General features: G+C 40.9%; 1 pseudogene; it reads left to right on the forward strand.

The window, feature by feature from the left end:
* The first annotated feature begins 16,902 nt into the window (after window positions 1-16,902).
* LOC127621719 (centrosomal protein of 128 kDa-like) overlaps window positions 16,903-25,960 on the forward strand; it is a 37,608-nt pseudogene continuing 28,550 nt past the window's right edge.

The raw sequence follows: 25,960 nt of genomic DNA on the forward strand, positions 1-25,960 counted from the left end.
ACTTCCATAAAGCTTCCCGCTCTTAGCGGGTAGTTTCTTGGCCCGCGCGTCGCATCTGTGATGCTCGCGGCTCTGTTTGGAACTGTATGGGCAGGCTTATGGGTGGGGGTGCATACTGTGGTAGGCACGCCGCCACATAAAGCTTTCCGCATTTAGCGGGAGTTTCTTAGCTCGCGCATTGCATCTGTGATGCTTGCGGCATTTAGAGAGCTGTGTGAAACTGTATGGGTATGTGTGTGTAGGGGTGCGTGCATGACAGCAGGCACGCGCGCTATACTTATAGTACTTCCCGCTTTTACTGGGGAAGCATTTATAACTGTGGGAACAGTGCTTGTGTGTAGTGGTGCATACATGACAGTAGGCACGCGATCTACATTTATGGGTCATCCAGCTGGAGCTGGGGAAGTATTTGGCACTGTTTGGACAGTATTGATAAGTGGGAGTGCGCACTTTAGCGTGGACACGTGACCCCTTAGTGACACAGGCAGAAAATGATTTTTTGTGTTTTCTGTGTGTTGCCGTTAACACGGCGTTTGAGTGCAGGTGAGCGAGTTCTGTGACTGGCCCATCGACTGCTGTACAGACATTTCCAGCCGCCTGTAAGGGGACTGGGTAATGTTTTACACGTTTTGCTTGCTGCTGCTGAGGCGGTCTCTTCCATGCTGGTGCCCGGCTCGTGTCCGCAGATGTCGATGGCGCTGGGTCGAACGAGCCCGGCCAGTCGTTGGATGCAGCGTCAATAGAAAGAATGTCATCCTTTCCATCGTCGTCCCTGGCGCGCGAACGAGACGAGACCCACCGCTCTGTTGGAGGGGTGCTGGTCCGCCTCGTGGGCGGCGAGGAGATCTCTGGTAGCGGTGAAGTACGCGGGGACTGGGCCGGCGTGGCGTCACCGAAGTCTACGTGCTCTGGCAGCCTCTGTGAGCGGCACTTTTCTTGCGTGGCTCGAACAGAGGTGGCAGCACGGTGGCAGCCGGCTCAGCTGCGGTGAAAGCGGCAAAGCGAGCGCCAGCTCGGCGAGGCCCAGTGAGTCGCATTCGGGGCATCCGCCCTGAATGAGTGCAGCTTCTGCGTGGTCTGGTCCCAGCGAGTGCAAATGATGTGACGATCCCCGTCAGGAAGAGGGCCTCTGCACGAGGCGCAGGCTGAAGGCATCTGAAACAACACCTTAGAAACATCACTCTTTTACTTAAAGCGTCGCGGGGGCGAGCGCTTGCAGTAAAAGGATATGCTTAGTAAAAGGATATGCGATGCGCGCCGGATGGCGTAGCAGAAGGCTTCGAAGGCGGCTGAAGGTGCCGGCGTCCTCTCAGCAGTCCCGCTGTAAGCGTGTCAACGGCGGCGAAAGACTCCAACAATCCGGAGGATCCAGCGAAGAGAAGGTCTTCGCTGAAGGAGATTAAATCTAAAGAACCGGAATGACGGGATGCTCATTATATAGCCCTCATATGCTAATTTCAGCAGGCTATGAGCGCGCGAAAGCGGGGCGCGCCCCCATTGGTGGCGCGTTCTAAATCGCCCGTCATTGGTTCGAGCAGTTGCCGCAGCACAGCCAATGACCGAGCTGCCTCGCTCATCACTGTCTGCTGTGCAGCTGCAATGCGTTTTACATAAAGACTTCAATATTTCTCGAGAAACTGAGTTTTCCCATAGCGTAAGCTACTTACGCAATAGGAGAGACCTCTCGATAAGGGAACTGCAGAACCGCAGAACCATACGTCATAGCAGTGTGAGGACGACAGCGCCAGCCTAACCGTCTGATGCCGGAAGTCGGCGCGGCAAGGCATTGCGCTACTTCAGCGATTTGGAACGTTTTAAAGTTTAAAAAAACTTTATTATAAATACTTTTTTTTAAACGATTTCATTGAAAAGATATATATATATATATATATATATATATCAATTCTCAAATAGTATAAAAGATAAGAATTATGTTTTGTCCAACAAAAGACAATATACTACTATTAACAAATGTTAATAGTTTTTTAAAAGTTAAAATGATACTTTATCCATTTGTTTTGTTGAGTCAAATGATTAACAATATAAATTTAACAAAGCTTAAAACAAAAAAATACAATGAAAACAAAGCTTGAGCGTTTGAACATTTGATTTAATTGAAAATAATTTTTAATACTCAACCAACAATTTTTTTCATAGAACACAACAATTATATGATGGACTGAAAAAACACAAATGATTAATTTAAATAAAATTAGTTTTTTCCTCAAATCATCTTTTGAAATATGAAAAGAATCACACACTAGCTGTACCTGCTCCAAATAAATAATAGTAATTAAATAAAAATACAAAATTGAACTAAATAATAAATAAATTATATAAAACTAAATTAAACCAAAGAATATAAATCTTATAAAAGTTATGCAGGCACACATTTAACAATAATTCTCAAGAGAAAAATAATTAAAATAAATAAAAACTCCATACAAATGCAGTTAATCCTGAGAGCCTTTCATCATGACACTTGCTAAGAAAAAGTTCCATGTCTTCCTTAAACTGGAACTGAAACATGAAAGGCTCTTTGGCCAGTTCCAGATCATCTTTCTTTTCTGCCTGATCAAGTTTAAAGGGTAACTAAACCCTAAACCAACTTTTTTTAGTTAATGATCTGTAAGAATGGGGCTTTATTAGTACTGGTCATTGATTCAAGTAATTTTTTTGACATTTGTGTATAAAGTGTTTTAATTCTACAATATATGGTGTAAAAACGTCTGAGTGCTGCCCTCTTCAGGTTGAACGGTGGCTACTGCAGTTGAATTTTCCTATTGGCTGTTTGCGGTACTCGTGATGTAAGCGGTGACAGCTGACGTAAGCAGGTTCCAGCTCACCACGCCAGATTCATGTACATGTCGTCTTGCGACCGTTTGAGGAATAATAATAACATAGAGTCTGACAACAGCTGTCAATTAATCCGTCACTAGGAGTCTCAGGTCCCCCCTGCTCGGTTCGTTCCCTCTATCCCGCCGGGTCTGCCCACTTTTCCAGCATTTTCAAATATTTCTAGTGGGTGGAGTCAGACTCTGAGCAGGTGTTTAGTTACCCTTTAAGGGCCTTTTCCTGGTCTTCCTTATTTAGGTTAAGATACCACGGCTCATCCACAAAAGGCTCACCCACAAAACCTCTGAACGAGTGGCAGTTTTCCCGGAGCCATGCAGCTCCTGTCCTGAGGTCTTTGACTATCTGTGGTTCCTTGAGAGAGGAGCACAAAAAGGAATGAAATATTTAATTCATTTAAAAGAAATTATTCTCACAAGAGAAAAGATGGTTTGCACCACATTTAGCTGCTAGCTAATTTCCATCTGTTGTCCCTGGGGAGATTGGAAGTGTCCTCAACAATACATTGTGTTTTAATCAGGATGCATGTAAATTATTGTTTTGAAATTATGCTCTTTCATGTGCCCGTTTGAGACGATAAAAACATACCTTGTCGTCGATTTCAGTTTCTTGTGCTTTAGGTGGCACCTGCACATCAACGGCAGCATGTTTCCTGTGACAAATTAATTTTTAAGTTAATTTATAGAGAGAGAAAAACTTGAGAGCGAGAGAGTTACCTTTCAATGGCAAAGTTCTCCATCAGAATAAGGCACCACCATTTTCGAATAAGAGGGAAATCAGACTTGCATAAGGGGGGAAAAAAGTGTTAATAGATCAATTTAATAGATTATATTATTTAGTTAAAATATATATTTTTAACAAAGACTTACAGCTGTGAAATCAAAGGGTGCCTCAAAGACCATCACAAAAGGGCAGTGAAAATTTCTGCAGCATGTTGTGCATTGCTCCAAAGGTGGTAGCGCTGAAGCTCTCTGAATCGTTATGTGGTTCTATAGGTGAAATAAAATACAATTAATGCAATTCTCATGGTCAGAAAATTTAACAAATGCCGTAAAATACAACGCTAACAACAAATTAAATCAAAAACCATGAATATGTAACCTAACAAAGTGATACAATCCAACTGTAAAATAACGATACGTGATCAAGTGCCTTCGTCACAATTCACACTTAGTCACATTTATTATATAGCACTTTTTACAATACAGATTGTTTCAAAGCAGCTTTACAGGGATAATAGGAAAATTATGCAACAAAGTTTGTCTCTGTAGATCTAGAACAAAATAGTGTCATAATCCAGCTTAAGTAAGTTCAGTGTTGATTAATTTCTGTTGTAAAAAAGTTATTAATTCTGTTAATTAATCTATATAGCCATTCTGGAGAAAACAGTGATGTTATCATCCAGTTCAGTTCTCATATGTCAATGACAGATCAATAGTATTGTTGGATATTAACTTACAAAATACTTAGAGCCGTTTTGCATAAGCGTATAACGTTAAGTATGTTGCCTCCATCAAAGATATAACTTCTTTTTACCTTCTCTTCTTCTTTTCCTTGTTCTACCGTGTGCTCCGCCATAGTTAAACATGAACTCCGCCCACTTCCGGCATTAGACTGCTACCCCGCCCACTTCCGGCATCAGACGGTTAGGCTGGCGCTGTCGTCCTCACACTGCTATGACGTATGGTTCTGCGGTTCTGCAGTTGGTTATTATTGGAATAACTCCAGAACGGAGGGGCGGGGAGACCAAAGCTCATTATCATTTAAAGTCATATGCTCTGAAACGGCGTGCTGAAAACAGAGCTGTTTTTGAGCAGGTAAAATTAGTGTTTTCTTAAAATACTAATGAGAATTTTTAATAAAAGTATATTACAAAGTTTTCATTTAGACCCTAAAGATTCATATTAACTTGTACAAAAATGGCATTATATGACCCCTTTAAATGAATAGGTTTTATCAATGTTACTTTCATTAGGATACTATGAAAATTGTTTATATTTTATAATTACTGTTAAGCATTATAGCTAATATGAATGTAGTAATACTCACATTAACATGTTATCTATATTACCATACAACAATAAAACCACCTGCCTAATATCGTCCCCCTTGTGCTGCTAAAACAGCTCTGAGGCATGGACTCCACAAGACCTCTGAAGGGGGTCGCACACCGAACGCATCTGGCGGAAGATATGGCTCGTTCTAAAATTAGAAACAACAATTTTCAATGAAGGTATGCACACTGCCACCACCACTCGGCGTCTGTCGGCAGCGCCCAGCTACGGCTCTGAAGGCTGCACAAATTTCTGCCGCACCGCTGAGTGCAACTCGCATATTTTCCATTAAATTCAACCCAAATATTATCAAAGGACATAAATTATTTACTTGAGCATTCTTCAATCTATAACAATGGAAAAACCTTGGTAACCGCAGCGACGTGCCCTAAATTAAAAGCTTAATTTAATGAACGAAACAGCTTTCAACAGTGTTTGATATAATGGCAATGGTAATGGTTTTCTAGTACCAAATTGTTAATTTAGCTTGATTACTCAAGGATAAGGTGTTGGAGTGATGGTTGCTGCAAAGGGGTTTATAATGGGAAATTAAAATCCCCTTCCCAGTTTCAGTTAAATTTAAGAGTGAATTTATAGAGACAAGTTCATTAAACTCAAAATATTAACGATTCAGGTTACTTAAAATTGTCTGTTTCGGGAACTCAAAAGAAAGTTCTGTATACTAACGAAGGTTAATTTATTTGAACTAATTTGTATGATTTAATTTTTCCCTACTCAATACCATTAATTATTTTGAGCATTATGGTTTACAGTGATATATATATATATATATATATATATATATATATATATATATATATTTTTTTTTTGAGTTTCTATGAGCATTTCTATTGAAATTTCAATTTAGCAGTACTGCAATTATTTGTAAAAGTATTTAAAATAACATCAAAGATGCAACTATCACATCAAGATATTTCAATTCAACAATATTATGCTTAATGTAAGACTTTGTACTATATTGACACACAATATCCACATGTGAATGAGTGTGTGTGAGAGTGTGTGAGAGTGTGTGGATGTGTGTGTGGTATGTGGGGGTTGTGTATGTGGTGCTTGGAATGTTGTGTATGCACACACAGCCTTTCTTCATTACTTCAAACACCTCAGATAATGACACAATCTCTTATATTGCATTTCATTTATACTGGTAATAATGAGAGGTGAAAATGTATTATACATTAGGTAAAATAGAAAAAAGATTGGCAATGATTATATTCTGGTTATTGATTATATTCCTTTGTGATTTAGTAATTCAAGCATCAGAGGTTTAAGTTGAAACAAGAAATAAAGAAACAGCTCTGAGCGTGTTTTGTTTTTGGTACATCCTGTGTTTCTTAAGTCTGTGTGGAAGTAATCAAGATCCTTTCTTGTGTCTCTCTTATCCAGAGAATAAACTGATATCATACACCTCTCCTGATTTTGTACCTAACAAATAATGTGTGATGTTTTTAAAGTTGCTATAAATATTTCCATATTCCTCATTTTAGAATCTTAGAATGACATTTAAATGTAATTGAACTTGTTACAATTATTTAATGACTTTTATTATTAGGCTAAATAATTTCTGCCCAGCCAGTAACACTTATAGGTTTTATATGTTTAACATGACTTAATGCATTAGTTATCATAAACTAGCAATGAACAATATATTTTACAGCAGTTAATAATCTTGGTTAATGTTAATTTTTAAGTATACTATGGTTAATTTTTAATTCATGTTTGTTCATAATGCTTTATCTAATGTTTTTTTTTTTTAATGTTAGTTGATGTTAACTCTTGCATTACCTAATGTTAACATTTACAACCAACTTGTAAAGTGTTACCATATAGCCTAATCTTTAACAGTTTTGTTGTTTATGTTCATTAAAAAAGCCCATATGAGAATTATTAGGCCTATGTGAATATAGACATGACACTGAATCTGTTAACCATTATAATCTAATGTGTATTAATCTTATTAACCCTCATGTTGTTGAAACAGAATGTATGTTTTTATGTTATGCAGAAATAATAACAGTCATTTCTAAATAAACGTTTTATTTTCCCTTCAGATTCTTTTATGTAATAAGTTCCTCTGACTAAATTATATCCAAGTAGGAAGATTTTGTTGAAGCTTTTACCCTCTGTTGTCTCACAGAGTAGGCACTTTTCAGGGATGTGACATGTATCCTTTCTAATTAAGTTGTTTCTCTTTTGAGTCATTTTGACCCCCAGAAAAACACATTGAATCAAGGTGGAATTGTGAATTTTATTAAAATAGCTTGCTGGCTTCTGAGGCCATGTGAGTTGTCGGGAGATGCTGACTTTTGGGTTATAGTGGCATGTGCTCCTGCTGCGTCTTACCAGAAGTCGCTTCTGTGCGTTGTGTCGTCGTTGCCGCTGTCAAGCATTTCATTCTGCCTTGATGAATTTTTAAACCCCTCTCGTTTTTGCAGATCCTACCGCAGATGCACTGAATTGTCGATGTCGTAATTCGTTTGTTCTGTGTCGTTGTCCTTGAGTCCGTCCTGTTGGGGTGCTCATCCTCCCCCCTCTCGGGCACCCCTGGGGGTATTTTTCTTTGTAGGTTTAGTAGCTTGCTATTGGGTTCTTCCTTACGGAAGAAGTGGTTTGGGCTGCCAACCCTCTCCACCCCGGGTTGCCGTCTCTCCGGCCGTCGTCTGTCTCTCCAGATGTCACCACACTCTTCGTGGTTGTCACCCAGTCTGTTCCTGGTTGTCACTGGTGCTCCCAGAGTTTTCAGTTTACAGAAACATCTACCGATGCACAACCTTGGACACATCATCAGTGTTGTTTCCAGGAGTCACTGGGTGTTTCGGGTCTTACAACAGACACCCTCGTCCAGGCGACCCGACCGAGGCTGATCAGGCCCCGGCCTGTGTCCAAGTGGCATTCTACTGCCCCCACTGCTCTCCCCTCTTTAACCAGAGCCATCTGGATGCTTTTTCTGCTGCCTCCACGTTGTTGCCTATGGCTCTTCTTTGATTAGCACCTTTTATGCCCAGCATACCGTAGGCCTTGCTCAGGGAGTAACTAGCAAATCCCCTACTGCCCACCTCTACTGGCATACACCTGGTCCTCCATCCGTTCCTCCGACAATCCTCCACCAGTTCTTGGTATTTCTCCCTTTTTCTCTCTTGAGCTTCCTCCATCCTCTCATCCCAGGGCACTGTCAGCTCTAACAAGATCAGATGTTTGGTGGCCTCAGAGACCAAGATGATGTCAGGTCTCAATTTGGACTGGGTGATGTGTGTTGGGATTTTCAGCTGCCTTTCCAGGTCGACTGTCATCACCCAGTCTCGGGCCGTGGAGAGCAAACCTACAGAGCAGTTTAAAAGAATATTGGCTGTTGTAATTATAGTCCCACATGAACATGGAAATGTATATCAGGGTAAGCTTCTTGCAGGCATGGTGTACAGTAAACAAACCACCATGTATGGTAACTTGATATTAAATACGTATTTAAATGAATAGGTTTTATCAATGTTACTTTCATTAGGATACTATGAAAATTGTTTATATTTTACAATTACTGTTAAGCATTGTAGCTAATATGAATGTAGTAATGTTCACATTAACATATTATCTATATTACCATACAACAATAAAACCACCTGCCTAATATCGTCCCCCTTGTGCCGCTAAAACAGCTCTTGAGGCATGGACACCACAAGATCTCTGAAGGGGATCGCACACCTGACGCATCTGGCGGAAGATATGGCTCGTTCTAAAATTAGAAACAACCGTTTCAATGAAGGTATGCACACTACCACCACCACTCGGCGTCTGTCGGCAGCGCCCAGCTACGGCTCTGAAGGCTGCACAAATTTCTGTCGCACCGCTGAGCGCAACTCGCATATTTTCCATTAAATTCAACCCAAATCATTATCAAAGGACATAAATTATTTACTTGAGCATTCTTCAATCTGTAACAATGGAAAAACCTTGGTAACCTTTGTGTATACAGCCAGCAACCTGAACCGCAGCGACGTGCCCCGTGTTTGATACCTGTACCTGTACCTGTGGCATGTTGTGCATGTGCACTGTCTCGTCCGGTGTGCCTTGAAGGTGTCTTGTGGTATCTGGTACCAAGACGTTAGCAGCAGATCCTTTAAATATAAGTTGCGAGGTGGGGCCTTCATGGATCGGACTTGTTGGTCTAGCACATCCCATAGATGCTCAATCGGATTGAGATCTGGGGAATTTGGAGGCCAAGTCAACACCTTGAACTCTTTGTCATGTTCCTCAAACCATTCCTGAACAATGTTTGCAGTGTGGCAGGGTGCATTATCCTGCTGAAAGAGGCCACAGCCATCAGGGAATACCGTTGCTATAAAGGGGTGTACGTGGTCTGCAACAATCTTTAGGTAGTTGGTACGTGTCAAAGTAACATCCACATAAATGCCAGGACCCAAGATTTCCCAGAAGAACATTGCTCAGAGCATCACACTGCCTCCGCCGCCCTGACTTCTTCCCATGGTGCATCCTGCTGCCATCTCTTCCCCAGGCAAACGATGCACACGCACCGGCCATCCACATGATCTAAAAGAAAATGTGATACATCAGACTAGGCCACCTTCTTCTGTTACTCTATTGTCCAGTTCTGATGCTCACGTGCCCATTGTAGGCACTTTCAGCGGTGGACAGGGGTCAGCATGGGCACTCTGACCGGCTACGCATCCCCATACATATCAAGCTGCGATACTCTGTGTGTTCTGTGTGTGTTTTTGAGGTGCTCTGACCCAGTCATCTAGCCATCACAATTTGGCCCATGTCAAAGTCGGTCAGATCCTTATGCTTGCCCATTTTCCTGCTTCCAACACATACAATTCAAGAACTGACTGTTCACTCGCTGCCTAATATATATCCCACCACTTGACAGGTGCCATTGTAACAAGATAATAAATGTTATTAATTTCACCTGTCAGTGGTTTTAATGTTGTGGCTGATCAATATAGCCTACATAAAAATGAATTGTTAGGCCTAGTTGTTTTATATGTGTACTATAATGTGCTTTTCTGTGTATAGTGAAATTGTTTTTGTACTTAGAAATATCAATTGAAATGATTTGACATAATTACAGTTTCTGTATTTACAGTTATAGAATCTGCATTTAAAACTAACACTTGAGCAAAAACATGCAGTATTTTCACAGTTTAATGGCATACGTTAAATTCTAATGAATGTATTTAAGTTTAGCAGGGAAATACATTTACATTGCAAATTACACCAGGAATACTTGCTGGAAATGTCCACCCCTTGCTGAAACGGAAAATATTATTGGTTAGCAAATATCCAATCGTGTCTGAAATAATTCGTTTAGTCGGACTGTCTGTCTTGCCAGTGCCATCAGTTGTGCTCCCGCTGTTCCGTGGGCATTTTGAGAGAATATCTGTGCACTTTTTTTAAAATAAAATAAAAAACAATTCACTCAACGGTGCTGCGCCGTCACGTTAGTAGATTGAATGTTCTGGGCCAAAAGACTACTCGTTGTTCCGGCGGCCATAGGCCGGAACAAAATCCTTAAAAAGATAGATGGGCATACGCAAAATCCCAAGAAAGAGGTGGGCATACGGTGTATGCCTGCGTATGCCCTAGACCACACTATTGATAAAGAGCAACGCATTTAAGAAATATGTAATTATATATAAAAATAAATAATAATATCATTTTGATAAATAAATAAAATCTGCTGGATACACCACATTTGCATTTCCTGCATTGCGATGACAGCATAGCCTAAACATTCAATCAAGTCAAATCAAATGTTTAATCTTACATTTCTTAAATCCAATAAACTACATTTGAAAAATAAATATCAATAAAATACATAACAGATAAACTATTAAATAATTATGATATAATTATTAAAATAAATGGTCAGAAATATATATAGCGGTATTAAATCCTCTTTGAGACTCATTTTACGCTATAAAATATATAATATAATATAGTAATATTGTGGCGATTGGCTTATTATGTTAAAAGTCTAGTCTTAAGTAATTTATTATTATTATTATTATTTTGTAAGACCGGAGTTTCCATGTGTAAAATAGGTACAGCCATGGTGAAAACGACACCTCCCATTATGCATTGTGTTTGCTGTCTTCCTCTTAAGCGGTCAGAGTATGGCTCTGCCGTATACCGATCACACAATATATACGTCAAAACGCTGAGCACAAGGGTGGGCGCAGATTTATATTCGTTTCTTGCAGTTTATAATTTTTCTAGATATTATACATGCAAGAAAGGACCCTTTCAAAGCTCAGGAAAGAGAAGAGAGCTAGTTGCACGTGCAAAGCTAACTAAAGATTTTAACATAAACCTTCAGTGACCAGGCACTTGTTTATTTGTTATTTAATTTACCAAATGAACGACCAACAGCCTTAAACTGTTAATGCTCGCAAGGTGTAATTACATGCATCTAGCTGCTATCAAATCAGATACTGCAGATAATAAGGACAGATGGAGGTGGTTTCTGATACCAGATTGGTGCTGTTGTTTATTTTCAGTGACATGGACTCCTCCAGCGAAACTGACACCTATGGAGCTAAAACTATGACTAATGTTTTTGAGCATAAAAGCATGTTGAATTGCTCTAATCGAAAAAATAAATGCATTGTATTATCAGTGCTTGCATTTTAATGTGTTGCATTTACAGCTATTGCATTTTGGGAAGCAGAATTTTAACTAATTTCATTATTAAAAATTCAATAATAAATATTCACCTACCAAAGTTAATTTCCAAAATATTCAGTTCATTTGAAAATACTATCTAGATATTTCGACAGATAAAATTCAGCCTGCTTTATTTTGCTTAACAAAAATGCTTCCTCAAATTCAGTGGTTCAAATTAAGTTGGCAATTCAACCTTCCAACTCCAGGAACTGCAGGAAAAGCAGCAGATTACCGATGCACAATCTCAAACTGGTGATATTCGTTCTCACCAATAGGTGCTGCAATGTGATCGGGTGTTGACTGCCGAAGACCAAAGCTACACGTAGTCAGAACAGTCGTGTACGTTTTGATAGATTGTTCCCCTTCTGTCGCTCTCTCCACGTTGTGTCAGAGAAGCGACACTAGGGGTCTCTCGAGCGCCGATATCCACCTCTGATCTATGAAAAAAGACCAATCAGAGTTGGCAGCCGGTATTTGCATGTCCCACCCCCGGACATACGGGTATTTAAGCGGCGCAAATATGGGAGTTTATTCAGAAAATTTCTTCGGAGCCGATGGTCGTGTCTGCAGTTTGCTGCGTGTTACACACCGAGTTCCTGACATTCCTCTGCTGCATGCTGTTGGATTCTACGGCGCACAACAGCGGCTTTCTCCTGTTTGCACGGCTGTACATTCCTGCCCCTGGGCGCATCGACAGTTGCACATTAAAGAACTCTCACAAATTTTTTTCATAAAAGAGTGATTTTATTTAAAAGAGCGGCGTTGAACGTCCTTTTAAAGACGCGTCTTTATAAAGATGCCTTTCCGCCCCTGTGTTGTTCCTGGATGCGGTAGAATGCTCTCCGCTTCAGATGGCCACAGGCGTTGTCTCATGTGTCTGGGTAGCGATCACACCGAGGCTGCGTTTGTGGATGGTTCATGTTCTCACTGCGAGAACATGACCATGACAACGTTGCGATCGCGGCACTCCAAGCAAGCCACTAAGCAAGCCACTCCAGCCGCCCCCCGCGTTGCTCCTTCTTCCCACGGGATTGAGGATGATGCGGTTGGCGATGGAGGTGATGGAGGCGATTCGGGGATGGTAGCGGGTGCAGCTCCGCCGGGTATGCCCCCTCGGACCACCCGCACACCCAGGCTGAGGCCGACGTGCAGATGACCAACATGCTTTCCCGGGCAGCCACTAGCGTGGGCTTGGATTGGAACCCTCCATCCTCCCCACAGCCATCACGGCTGGATGACTGGTTCCTGGGGTCTGGACGCCGCTCACTGCCTCGTCCCACCCCAGTCCCGTTCTTCCCGGAATTGCATGATGAGCTGACGTCTTCGTGGAGAGCACCCCTCTCCACTCGTCACACCGCCACCTGCTCATCCTCCCTCGCCACCCTCGACGGCGGAGCGCACCACGGGTACACGGCGATTCCCCAGGTGGACAGGCCAGTTGCGCTCCACTTATGCCAAGCCCTACCACCTGGCGGGGCCACCCTGTACTCCCTTCCCAGACCTGTAGAGCAACATCCTTGCTGACCGCAAAGGCCTACAGCGCCACCGGACGCGCCGCTTCCGCCCTGCATGCCATGGCTCTCCTGCAGGTCCATCAAGCCAAGTCACTACGAAATATGCACGGGGGTGGTCCTGATCCCGACACGCTGCAGGAACTGCGCTCAGCGATCGACCTCACCCTGAGAGCGACAAAGGTCACAGCGCAGGCGCTCGGGCAGGCAATGGCCACACTCGTGGTCCAGGAGCGTCAACAATGGCTGAACATGGTCGAGATGCGTGAAGCAGACAAGACTCGCTTCCTCAACGCTCCTGTCTCCCAGTTTGGCCTCTTCGGCGACACCGTTGAGGACTTTGCCCAGCAGTTCTCCATGGTGAAGAAACAGACGGAGGCCATCTCTCACATCATGCCTCGCCGCAAACCTGCCGCTACGGCTCATGCCCCGTCTGCTCGCCGAGGGCGTCCTCCCGTGGCCAAGAAACCTTCAGCTCCGCCTCAACCCGGGCCCAGCTCTCAGCCCCAGCGTCGAGCCAACCGCGGGAAGCGCATACCCCCTGTCTCACGGACCCCCTCGAGGACCCGGAAGGCTCCCAGGCGCTCCTGAGACAGCCCACCCAGAGTCCAAGACGTTAGCTCCGGAGGTGGTAAGACCGCTCCGTCCCCCGGTGGAGGGCTGGGAGGAGAATTTTGTGTTTTTTCATTTGCCACAAATTTGCAATAAAAGAGCTATTTCCTTTGTCTCTGGGTCACATGGCCCGCAAATGCTGTTTTCACGGCACTCTGCTTTCAGGCCTCAACAGTCCCGGCTTCCTGGACGTGGCGTCCCCGCCTCCAGCCCCACGACTGTTCCCCGGCCGGCCGGTTCAGACGAGTCCAGAGGAAGCAACATCAGACCTCCTCCTCAGTCACGAACCCGCCCCCTCCCGGGTGCGCGGAGCAAGGTAAGTGCTTCGAGTCTATTCTCAGCACCAGAGCCTTGGGCCATGAAACGGGCCTTTCCATTGATTGGTCAACCCTTCCCTGACTAGTATTGTTTGTGTCTCAATCATTCCTTAGTCCGGTTGGCATAGACATCATCAGTTCCTCAATGCCGTTCAACAGAATAATTATCCACCGCTGCTCAGTTTTTGTTGCAACTACAGTACATATTGTAAAGAAATTGTGGGATTTCTCATCATACTTTGACATTATCTTTTACTTGTGAGTTCTAGGTAGCTCAGGTAATTCTGCAGTGTTTCTCCAATCTCATCTCCCTTGCATGAATGGGAATAATAAAAAAAAAAATGATCTCCTTTTCTCCCCAATTTGGAATGCCCAATTGTCACTACTTAGTAGGTCCTCATGGTGGCGCGATTACTCGTCTCGATCCGGGTGGCGGAGGACAGGTCCCAGTTGCCTCTGCTTCTGAGACTGTCAATCCGTGCATCTTATCACGTGGCTCATTGTGCATGACACCGCAGAGACTCCCAGCATGTGAAGGCTCGTGCTATTCTCCGCGATCCACGCACAAACTTACCACATGCCCCTTTGAGAGTGAGAATCACTAATCGACCACGAGTAGGTTACCCAATGTGACTCTACCCTCCCTAGCAACCGGACCAATTTGGTTGCTTAGGAAATCTGGCTGGAGTCAGTAAGCACACCCTGGATTCAATACTCACTGAGCTACCCAGGCCCCAACCTTACAATTTAGGGACTGGTACATTATTTAGAAGAGCTGTTGGAAAAAATCTTTCAGCGATGCATCGCGATTCATACTCTAACGATTCTGAATCGATTCTCAAAGAATCAGAATCAATTCTGAGTTCAGTTTAAATCACAGCAGAGCAGTGGTGCACGCAAAAGACAGATGTGGAAACAAAGATGCAAGCTAAGTGCATACGCTAAAGTCAAGTGCACAAACATGACTGTTTGCAGACCAGCTGTATCATACACATGACCATTTGTGCCAAATTAAACTACAATATCTAAATTCTTTCACAAACACACGCACATTGCAATGGGAAAGTTTATTTGTGATAAGAAGCCAACAAACAACAATAAAGACGATCTTGCACCCATAATAGCACTGATTTGCACACAACAGGGGAAAACATAATAATATAATCAGTTGAAGTAATAGTATTCAGTGTGATTTGATGGAGAACCAATTTTTTTTTTTTTTGTGCTATTAATAGATTTTTTATAAGGTTCTAAAGAAAGAAACTGAAAAACTGAGATACTCTTTTATAGAACCATTTATTTAATCTTGTGGATGTTCCATGTTTTGTTCACAGCTCGTACTGAATGTAAAAGGCCAGTTTATAATTGAATCGTTACCCTTTGAAACGGAATCGAATTGTGAGGCATGTGAAGATTCACTCCTCTATTATTTAGGGTATTATTTATGGACAGGTGTTAGTGTCTATAGACCCTTCCCTGTCTAGTACGGTTTGTGTCACAATCATTTCTTAGTCAGGTTGTTTGATGAGAGAGATAATATTGTAACAGACATTAGGACACACTTGCACTTGGAGTATAACCGCTTGGAGAAATTGCACTGCCGCCTCAGAGGGTCCAGGCATAGACATATTCAGCCAGTGCATACATCCCCCTGTCTAGCTATCTTCATTGTTTCAAGTGACCGAAAACATCCCCAATTTTTGTCAATCACACATCATGTCTCTTTTCAAATCCACACTGTAACGAACACAAGTTGAGACAGTCACAATTTCGGGGTAAAACTGCTTTATTAATCAAAGCAGGCAACAGTACAAAGGGCAAATCCAGAGAAGCGTAGTCCAGTGGAGCGTTAGGTCAAAGCTGGGGAATCAGAGTATATCAAAGGGGCGAGACAAGCGAGAGGAAAAGACAGGGGATACTAGGGGAACACTAGAGCTGGCAAAGCGAAGGGGTAAACTAAACAATAACCATCAAGAGTGAAGCGAAAGGGCAGCGTATAAATAGGGGAAAACGAACAGTGCAGGTGAAACTAATAATCGAGTGATTGGGACGAGTGCGGGTGAAACTAATACTCTGATGATTGTGAGCGAGCCGAGAGCCAGAGGGGGCGGGTGCAGGTGAAACTAATAACAGAGAACATGCACGCTAACAAGGGGACTGTGGAGTTAAATACGGGACGAAATGGGCAAAGAAGAGGTAAGGGCAAAACGGGACAAGGTGAATGTTACACACACTCTCTTTTTATTGCTTTCCTTTTGACTCTTGCTTCCCAAATCCAAATACAGGTGTGTTTAATCAAGTTCCCGTCCACGCAAGTGTAGCCTCGGTCTTCAGCAGTCAACACCCAATCTCATTGCACCTAATGGTAAGGACGAATAGCACCAGGTTGAGATTGAGCATTGGTACTCTGCTACTTCTCCTGCAGTTCCCGTATGTGGAAGGTTGAATTTTCAACCGAATTTGAACCACAAAATTTTGTTAAGCGAAATAGAACGGGCTGAATTTTACCTGTTGAAAAATCTAGATTGTATTTTCAAATGAACTGAATATTTTGGAAATTGACTTTGGAAAGGGAATATTTTTAATAATTAAATTAGTTGTGAAATGTTTCCAAATGAAATATTCAATGCTTAAAAATACAACGATATTAAAATTCAGCCTCACAAAATGCAATCACTTAAGCATAAATTCAACAGATTTAAATGCAAGCACTGTAAGATCAACACATTTAAATGCAAGCACTGATAATACAATGCATTTCTTTTTTTTTGCGATTAGAGCAATTCAACATGCTTTTATGGGTCATAGAAGTTAGTCACAGACCCAGAGGATGTCGATCCTAGGAGACAGAGCCGAATGAGACCTGACAGCAGGCTTTCCAGGGATACACATGTGTCAGACATATCAGTCAAAATTGACACTTTGGCAAACACTCTACAGGTAAGCTGCACTGATTTACTCAACAACGATGTGTGATCTATGGTACACAGCAGGTATTGCCAGGCTCTTGTGACTTAAAGGCTTGTGCTTTGGTGCAGGACACAAGCCGAAACCTAAACAAAGTTGACTGGATGTTGGGGAAGAACAGGGAACACACAGATGACCAAGCAGAAGCCATGGCGACGGTGAGTATTGGTGCTCAGAGCCATATGGGATTGTCTGTGATTTCACATAAGGGTTTTGTTATGCGAGTATTCCCTGCATTCTAGCTGAGGGAGAGCTCAGAGGAGTCCATCCAGCACCTACATGAGCAGTGCCTGAGGAGGTCCCCTAGGGGGCGGAGCAACTCTCTATCCACACTGAACACCAGTGATTTGGAGGACAGCAGCGGCACAGGTACGGCACAGACTATAATAGGCTTGATTTAATAAATTGGAGCTTGTTTATACCTTTTCTTTTCTCTTAAGCAATTTTTCCTTCAAGTAATTAGAGTCTTCATGCCAATATAATATGTATATATTTATCTTGTTCACCTTCAGTAGATTATCTAGGTAAATTGATAAAAATATGTGGACATCCCCTTCTCATTAACTGATTTGGCTATTTCAGCTCCACCCATTACTAAGCATAAAATCAGTCATACTGTCATGGACACTCCTTGGACAGATATTTTGAGAAGAATGGGGCTTATCTTTCCTGCTCCAGCTACAATGCCCCTGTTCACAGAGTGAGGTTTATGAAGAAATTGTTTACTGAGTTTATTGTTGAATCAAGAACTTGACTGATCTGCACAAAGCCCAGACATGAACCCTACTTAACACATTAGGAAGACTTCAAACACCAACTGCGAGTCAAGCCCCATCGCCCACTATCAGTGCCTTTCTTGTGTGATGAATGAACGTGAAGCAAAAAATCAGTGTAATCAATATCAGTTCAGTCACACCCTACCCTATTTTGGTGCAAATTCAACAGTTAAGCTAGCCAAATTAGACCGATGCCAAGATAGGCAGGTTGGACGACATGCCTTCATCCAAGAAAACTATGAACAAATTTACACTAGGCTAAGGAAATTCGTATCGAATCTACATTAGAAATGGATTCATGGGTAAATCACACTTTTGTTATGCATCTACAAAATTGTCAATTTCCCCATACAGTTTATGTAATTTTAATAATTTAGCATGGTAATATTAAAAGTGCATGGTAAAATTAAAAGTGTGATATTCTCAGTGAGCCTTAATTTATTTTATTCCTTGTGTGAAAATGTCCAATTGCATGGATAATCACCAAAAAATAAGTAATTATTCAGCAGGTCATATAATCTCAACACAGTGGTGCTCATGAATGTGCATCCAGCAGCTATTTCTCTATATAGTTGTGTCCCAAATAATGCACTATACTATGCACTATTCAAACGCATGCCATGTGTTGCCGCTAGCTTTAGCACCATGGTCCCTTTCAAGGCAAGTCAGTCAACTTGGCAGCCATCTTTGGAATGCTCCCGAGCAGGCTGGGCAGCTCTTTTCTATGTAAAGAAGCGGCATAAAATTGCAGTTATTATATACTTGAGTGGGAGAATTCTCCAAAACAGTTCGTCAAGATTATGATCAAAGAACATTTAAAATCATCACTAAAATCTGACAACAATGATAACATAAATTGTGCTTCTTTAGCTCAGGTCATGCTTTAAAAAATGCCATTTTCAGGCTGGTTCAGCTAAAGTGCATGCGCTTTCTCTAGATGATTGATAGGCGATCTAAAAGCTGATTTGCTCTTTTACCTGTAAGGCAGGACTTTCTTTTCTACACCTGTTGGGTGTTCCAATTTCTCCCATTCATTTTAATAGATTTCTCTGCTAAATAGTCTCTGGGCAAGCTCAGTTCAACACTTGTACTGTATCTTAAACAACATACATATTCACACAGTGTGGGGTGATGGTAAAGCATTCAACTCAAATTTGTAAGGTGCTGTCTTCACTGATGTTTTGCTAGTTGCTACATTTTCCATTATTTACAACTGTTTTGCTAGACAAGCATCGCAGCCAGGTAACTCCACCCCTTCTGCTACGTACAGCAAGCCGCGACAACTCAGTGCATCATCCAACGTTCCACACTCCATTTTGATGGTTGAAGAAGTGCATCATCCATGTACTCATTGTACAATTGTTTTTGTTGCATTTTCACTGAGAGCAACTTAAATACATTTAAAAGTTTGATTTAAATTTACTATTGTAAACAATAACAATATTAACAATAAACAATGTATATGATTAACTGTGGTGTGTCGCTTGCCACTGAAGCAAAACCCGTTGAGAACCTCTGTTTTAAATAATAGTATGCATTATACTATTATACCGCATGGCAGGGACTTAATATGGTTCAAGGAACAAAAACGAATGAAATACTGCAGAACGTTATAAAAAACTGGAATAAAGTCTGTTACAATTGTTCCAAAGTGAAAACTTTATTTTTAACTGCTGGTAACCAGTTATTAACCAGCTAATGTCGCTCTGATAATTTTTCCTGATAATTTTTGATCAAGTTAGGACATTGTCTTTTAAGTTGAACAGTAGCATGTGCTTTGATCCTGAAGGAAATCCTTGCATCACACATTTCTTTGCCTTTGTGGGTGTAGCTTTCAGTGATGTGCTGAAGACCTTTATGACAACTATATAGTATAATTACTACATATAAATGTTCAGTTAATACAGATACAAGGAAAATATTAGATATGCAATAATAGATTAGTTTTGACTGAGAAGCAGATCTATAATTAAAATTAAATTATCGATACAGTTTATTTTTTAACTTGGGCCTTTGTGGGTAATGTTTTGTTTTATATGGTTTATTACAGTTAAACAGCCACGAGCTATGAGTGTGTGCTCCCTTCTTTTTTACCCCAATGCTGGTTATAAAAAGAGTATAAAGTTGATTCATGACTTTATTAGTGCCAGAGGAACATCTGTGCATGTGCTGTCTTTGGGTACACCCAGGTTTAACCTCCTGAGATCTTGTGGACCATATGTTATGGCTTTTCTGTAGACTATGCATAATTTAATTTAAACACTGATCTCAGTTCAACATGGTGCCGATCTCAGCTGAATTTGTCTTTGGGAGAAATGGCAACAAAACTACATCTGGTAAGAAGCCTCAATACGTTTTTACATTAAAACCTGTTTGATTAAATAGAGTCAAGTCTCTAGTTTAATCCAATATGCCATTTTAAATATGTCATCGATTTATAGCGAAACGGCACACTGTTAAATACAATGATCACGTCCGTGGACTATAGGCTCATTTTCCTTAAAATATACTATATTCAATGTGCAATATCACATTGAAAATCAATGGATGCATCCAAAAGCTGAAAACTGTTTACTTTCAGAGCCTGTATATGGAGTTAGGATGACAATATGGTGCATTTCAAAATGTCCTAAGACCAGTGCAAACAGACAGATAGTCATTCCCTAATTAGGGAGCAAGGGAGCATCCTACATCTTTCCTATGAAAGTGCATTCACTTCTAACATTGTCAAAAGTTCAGTTTCAGGCTGCAGATGATGTTTGGACCACTCAACATGTATGACAGACATGGGACCATGTAACCAGTACAAAGATTCATAATTTTTCATGCAGAATGTGAATTTAACATGGTTGGCAGTGATTGGATGATGTTGGCTATTACTTTGAATATTAATTATTTATGTTCATTTCTGATGTAAATGTCTGTAACATCTCAAAAACATGAATAACCAACACTATTGGAAACATAAACAATCTGATATAATATTTTGTTGACTAAAACAATTGGCATTACTCACCCTTAGCACAGAGTACTGTCATTTTAAAAAGAACGTTATTAAACGTTTGTGATGAGGAGGAGGGCGTGGCCGGGCCAGAAGGATGGATGCCTGGCGCTGACTCATCCTAATCAGCCGGGAGAGGGATTAAGAGGAGAGAGAGAGAGCGAGAGAGAGCGAGAGAGAGAGAGAGAGAGAGAGAGAGAGAGAGAGAGAGAGAGAGATGCACACAGAGTTGTGTACGTGTGTAAGTGTTTGTGTTGTGTCTGATTAAAAGTCTTCTTGATTGTTCATCCGGTTCCCACCTCCTCCTTTCCGATAAGTAAGAGACCTATTTGTTACACCACACTTTTATTTCATTCTGACATGTTTTCATTTTAAAAGAAGGCTGCGTAATGCCGGAAACAAAGAAATACAGTTTCTGCTCAGAACAAACCCTTTTAGTACCTGGTGCATAGTAAGCAGTACAAATGCCCCAGATCTCTGTCCCTTGCCTTGTAGATAGGAGGTGCTACTTTCCCACGTCACCACTGAGAGTTTATGGAAGTAAGGGCACAGGTAACAGAAGACAGTCCAGATCTGTCGCAGTGCAGTTCAGAGACTCCACTCAAGCTGAAGAGCAGGTAATACTGTCCACCTGAGACCCAGACCTGCTTGAGTTTCAAGAGAGGGGTTGTGTTGCCCTGGAGATCCAGAGAGAAAACAGAAATACATTTAATACAATTCTTATTAAAGTTGGAGTTGTTTGCAGACTTTTAAGAGGCATTAATACAATCCATCAACAGATCCTACCTACAGTATATATTAGATATTCAGTCACCTAAAGGATTATTAGGAACACCATACTAATACTGTGTTTGACCCCCTTTTGCCTTCAGAACTGCCTTAATTCTACGTGGCATTGATTCAACAAGGTGCTGAAAGCATTCTTTAGAAATGTTGGCCCATATTGATAGGATAGCATCTTGCAGTTGATGGAGATTTGTGGGATGCACATCCAGGGCACGAAGCTCCCGTTCCACCACATCCCAAAGATGCTCTATTGGGTTGAGATCTGGTGACTGTGGGGGCCATTTTAGTACAGTGATCTCATTGTCATGTTCAAGAAACCAATTTGAAATGATTCAAGCTTTGTGACATGGTGCATTATCCTGCTGGAAGTAGCCATCAGAGGATGGGTACATGGTGGCCATAAAGGGATGGACATGGTCAGAAACAATGCTCAGGTAGGCCGTGACATTTAAACGATGCCCAATTGGCACTAAGGGGCCTAAAGTGTGCCAAGAAAACATCCCCCACACCATTACACCACCACCACCAGCCTGCACTGTGGTAACAAGGCATGATGGATCCATGTTCTCATTCTGTTTACGCCAAATTCTGACTCTACCATCTGAATGTCTCAACAGAAATCGAGACTCATCAGACCAGGCAACATTTTTCCAGTCTTCAGCTGTCCAATTTTGGTGAGCTCTTGCAAATTGTAGCCTCTTTTTCCTATTTGTAGTGGAGATGAGTGGTACCCGGTGGGGTCTTCTGCTGTTGTAGCCCATCCGCCTCAAGGTTGTGCGTGTTGTGGCTTCACAAATGCTTTGCTGCATACCTCGGTTGTAACGAGTGGTTATTTCAGGCAAAGTTGCTCTTCTATCAGCTTGAATCAGTCGGCCCATTCTCCTCTGACCTCTAGCATCAGCAAGGCATTTTCGCCCACAGGACTGCCACATACTGGATGTTTTTCCCTTTTCACACCATTCATCCCTCCTCCTTCCCGGGTTTCGGCACCGGTGTAAGAACTCCACGTTCGGAGATGGAAGGGAGGAGACGGAGAGCAATGATGCTGTCAAGTAAGGCTCTATATTTCTCTGCCTTCAACACTCCACGTGCACTCTTCTCAGAGCTTTCTAAGTTCAATCTGATCAGTGTCACACAAACTTTGTCAACATAAACTTCTCTGAGACTTCAGCTTCACAGTACATATAAACTTCGATATAAACTCGTCAGCTACACAATAAACATTTAAAAAGACATGGCAGTCACTGGTCACTCATGTAGTTCTCTCTCTCTCTTTCTGGCGGTGGCGTGGCCGTTTATATGCCGCACTCCCCATGCACACTGGAATTAAAGACAGGTATTAGGCATGATTTAGATCAGGTGTAAGCGCCCTTACCACTTTCTGTCTCTCCGGATGGACGACGCCCCCGCTGCCACAATTACACTGTTATGTAGCCTAATATTATACTTCTGGCTCATCAGACTTCTGCAGTTCTTATTTCATTTAGAGACTTCATAACTTGTTGAAATTCATTAATTAATTCAGCTACTGCTCCAACTGATGTAAACTGTAAGTTTTTTGATTCACTAAAAAGAGCCAGCTCATAAGATTCATTTGTTTGGGAATCAGAATTCATTGAACATGCTATGTTTCACGCTCTAGATTACGTAGAGGGCAGCACTGCTGCTGAATTGCAGTGCAGGGTACATTGTCAGAGTACACCAATAATAAAACCAGTAAACATACACAGAGTATTTTAGTTAGATTCTCCATCTGTATCAGTGGAAAATTGCTGGAACCGTTAACAAAACCGAAAATCATACGGATCCAGTGTAAAAAAAAAATTAAACCAGTTCAGAACAAGAACTGATTCTTGGTTCACAACACAACTCTGGTAGGTGTGTGGTATGAGCAAGATCTTACAGTATATCAAAATATGAGTAATATTATATCAAGGTAGCGCTATATAACTATAGTTATTTTTACTGGAAGTTAAACATTTTTTTTTTAAACAAATTATTAAAACATTATGTAACATCAGAGATAAAAACTAAAACCTCATAACTGTTATATATAATTAATATGATTTTACTAGCCATATTTAAAGCATTTTAATAAAGCTGGGTTGAAGTCTACATTAATGCGGTAAGTTGTGGCATTGCTTGGCAACAATAAACCACCACCCTGGACAAGAGCTGCACATGGAGATGTATAGAAACTAAATCACTTCCATTCTTTAACTTTGCGCAGTGTTTTAAATAATATCTATACAAGTAGAAAGTGCAGTCTGAATCAGCGTATAAGACCATGTTTGCTACCATTCAATAAATTAGCATTTTTAGTGGTGCTGTCTAAGGCATGAATCACTATTGCTCATATTTTGAGTCAGAGACGTGAACAAACCTCTAACACTAAGTATGTGACTCGTCCCACACCGGTTGTGCTACAAACATCAATAAAATCACATGTTCCTTAAATCACAAGTTTTTGAGGAGCGGGGGTGCTTTTTAAAGGAATATTCCAGGTTCAATACAAGTTAAGCTCAATCGACACCATTTGTGGCATAATGTTGATTACCACTGTAAAGTTGTTTAATCCTTATGTTGTGTTCTTATTGGACCATTTCCTTTACATTTTATAGTTTTTATTTCACTTTGTTACACCTGTTGTGTTCCCGGTCAAAAATGACCGGCCTTTGGTAATTAATGGATTAGACTACAAAATACAGAAATATTACGTGTTCAAGTCATTGTTTATGTTATACAGTTGAGCCAAGACCTCAGAAATTGTTTTTTTATGAACCTCCACAAGTCTGGTTTATCCTTGGGAACAATTTCCAAATGCCTGAAACTACCACATTCATCTGTACAAACAATTGTACACAACTATAAACACCATGGGACCACTCAGCCAAAATACAGCTCAGGAAGGAGACGCATTCTGTCTCCTAGCAATGAAAAGTGCAAATCAATCCCAGAACAACAGCAAAGGACCTTGTGAAGATGCTGGAGGAAACAGGTAGACAAGTATCTATATCCACAGTAAAACGAGTCATATATCAACATAACCTGAAAAGCTGCTCAGCAAGGAAGAAACCACTGCTCCGAAACCACCATAAAATTGCCAGACTACTGTTTGAAAGTGCACATTGGGACAAAGATCTTACTTTTTGGAGAAATGTCCTCTGGTCTGATGAATCAAAAATTGAACTGTTTGGCCATAATGACCATCGATATATTTGGAGGAAAAGTTAAACAATTTAAAGGCAATGCTACCAAATACTAACAAAGTGTTTGTAAACGTCTGACCCACTGGGAATGTGATGAAAGGAATAAAAGCTGAAATAAATAATTATCTCTACTATCCTGACATTTCACATTCTTAAAATAAAGTAGTGATCCTAACTGACCTAAGACTGGGATTTTTTCTATGATTAAATGTCAGGAATTGTGAAAAACTGCATTTAAATATATTTGGATAAAGCATATGTAAACTTCTGACTTCAACCGTATGTATGTTTCTGGAAGTAATAAGGAAGATCGTGACAAAACAACACTTTATTATATTTATCTGTGTCTGTGGGATTTCCATACATGTTTACTCACTGTGGTTTGACTTAATTTGCTAATTGCATTCTACTAATTTATACCTTTACAATGATGTGTAACACATGGCTATTTCATCTTTTTTTTTATATTTTTACCAACTCATATATGAATATAATTGGTGTAATAACAAATTTGCTAATTATGAGAACAGAACAGTTCTAATTTGTCAGCAGATTAAAAATAATAATTTAAGTATTGGTAGGATCAGCTTTATGCATTGTAAAGTCCAGATTATAAGCTTTAAAATGACACCTATTTTGTTTAGATCAAGCAAGAAGTTATTAATATATTATGTAATTTATTATTTTTATTATTATTATTTCCACAGGGAATGCCCCCCACTGGCCTTGATTAAATTAATCTTTATATAAATACAAATATGTATATATTTTCAAATATGTTCAAAAAAGTCATAATTACTGTAGTTGATGTAGTTGAAAAAGATCTAATGCAGTATCTTGTAATAATACAGTACTGTGCAAAAGTCTTAACACATAAGATGTTTCACAAAAACAGTTGTCTTAAAATGGTTATTTATATCTGCTACTTTAGTGTGTCTATAGGAAAAATACATTTTAGACTCCCAAACATTTCTTTTGCAAATAGAATTGGATAGAATAGAATAGAAGAACAGGGCCCTGCAACAGCTGGCACGGCCCTCACAAAGCCCCCCACTGATCATCATGTCAGTCTGAGATTACACAAAGATACAGAAGCAATTGAGACTAAATAGATAGACGAATTGTGGAGAATCCTCCAAGAAGCTTGGAACATCCAATCTGCCAACAATCAAGAA

This window comes from Xyrauchen texanus, chromosome 28 (assembly GCF_025860055.1).
Source record: "Xyrauchen texanus isolate HMW12.3.18 chromosome 28, RBS_HiC_50CHRs, whole genome shotgun sequence".
In the NCBI taxonomy this organism is placed as follows: domain Eukaryota; kingdom Metazoa; phylum Chordata; class Actinopteri; order Cypriniformes; family Catostomidae; genus Xyrauchen; species Xyrauchen texanus.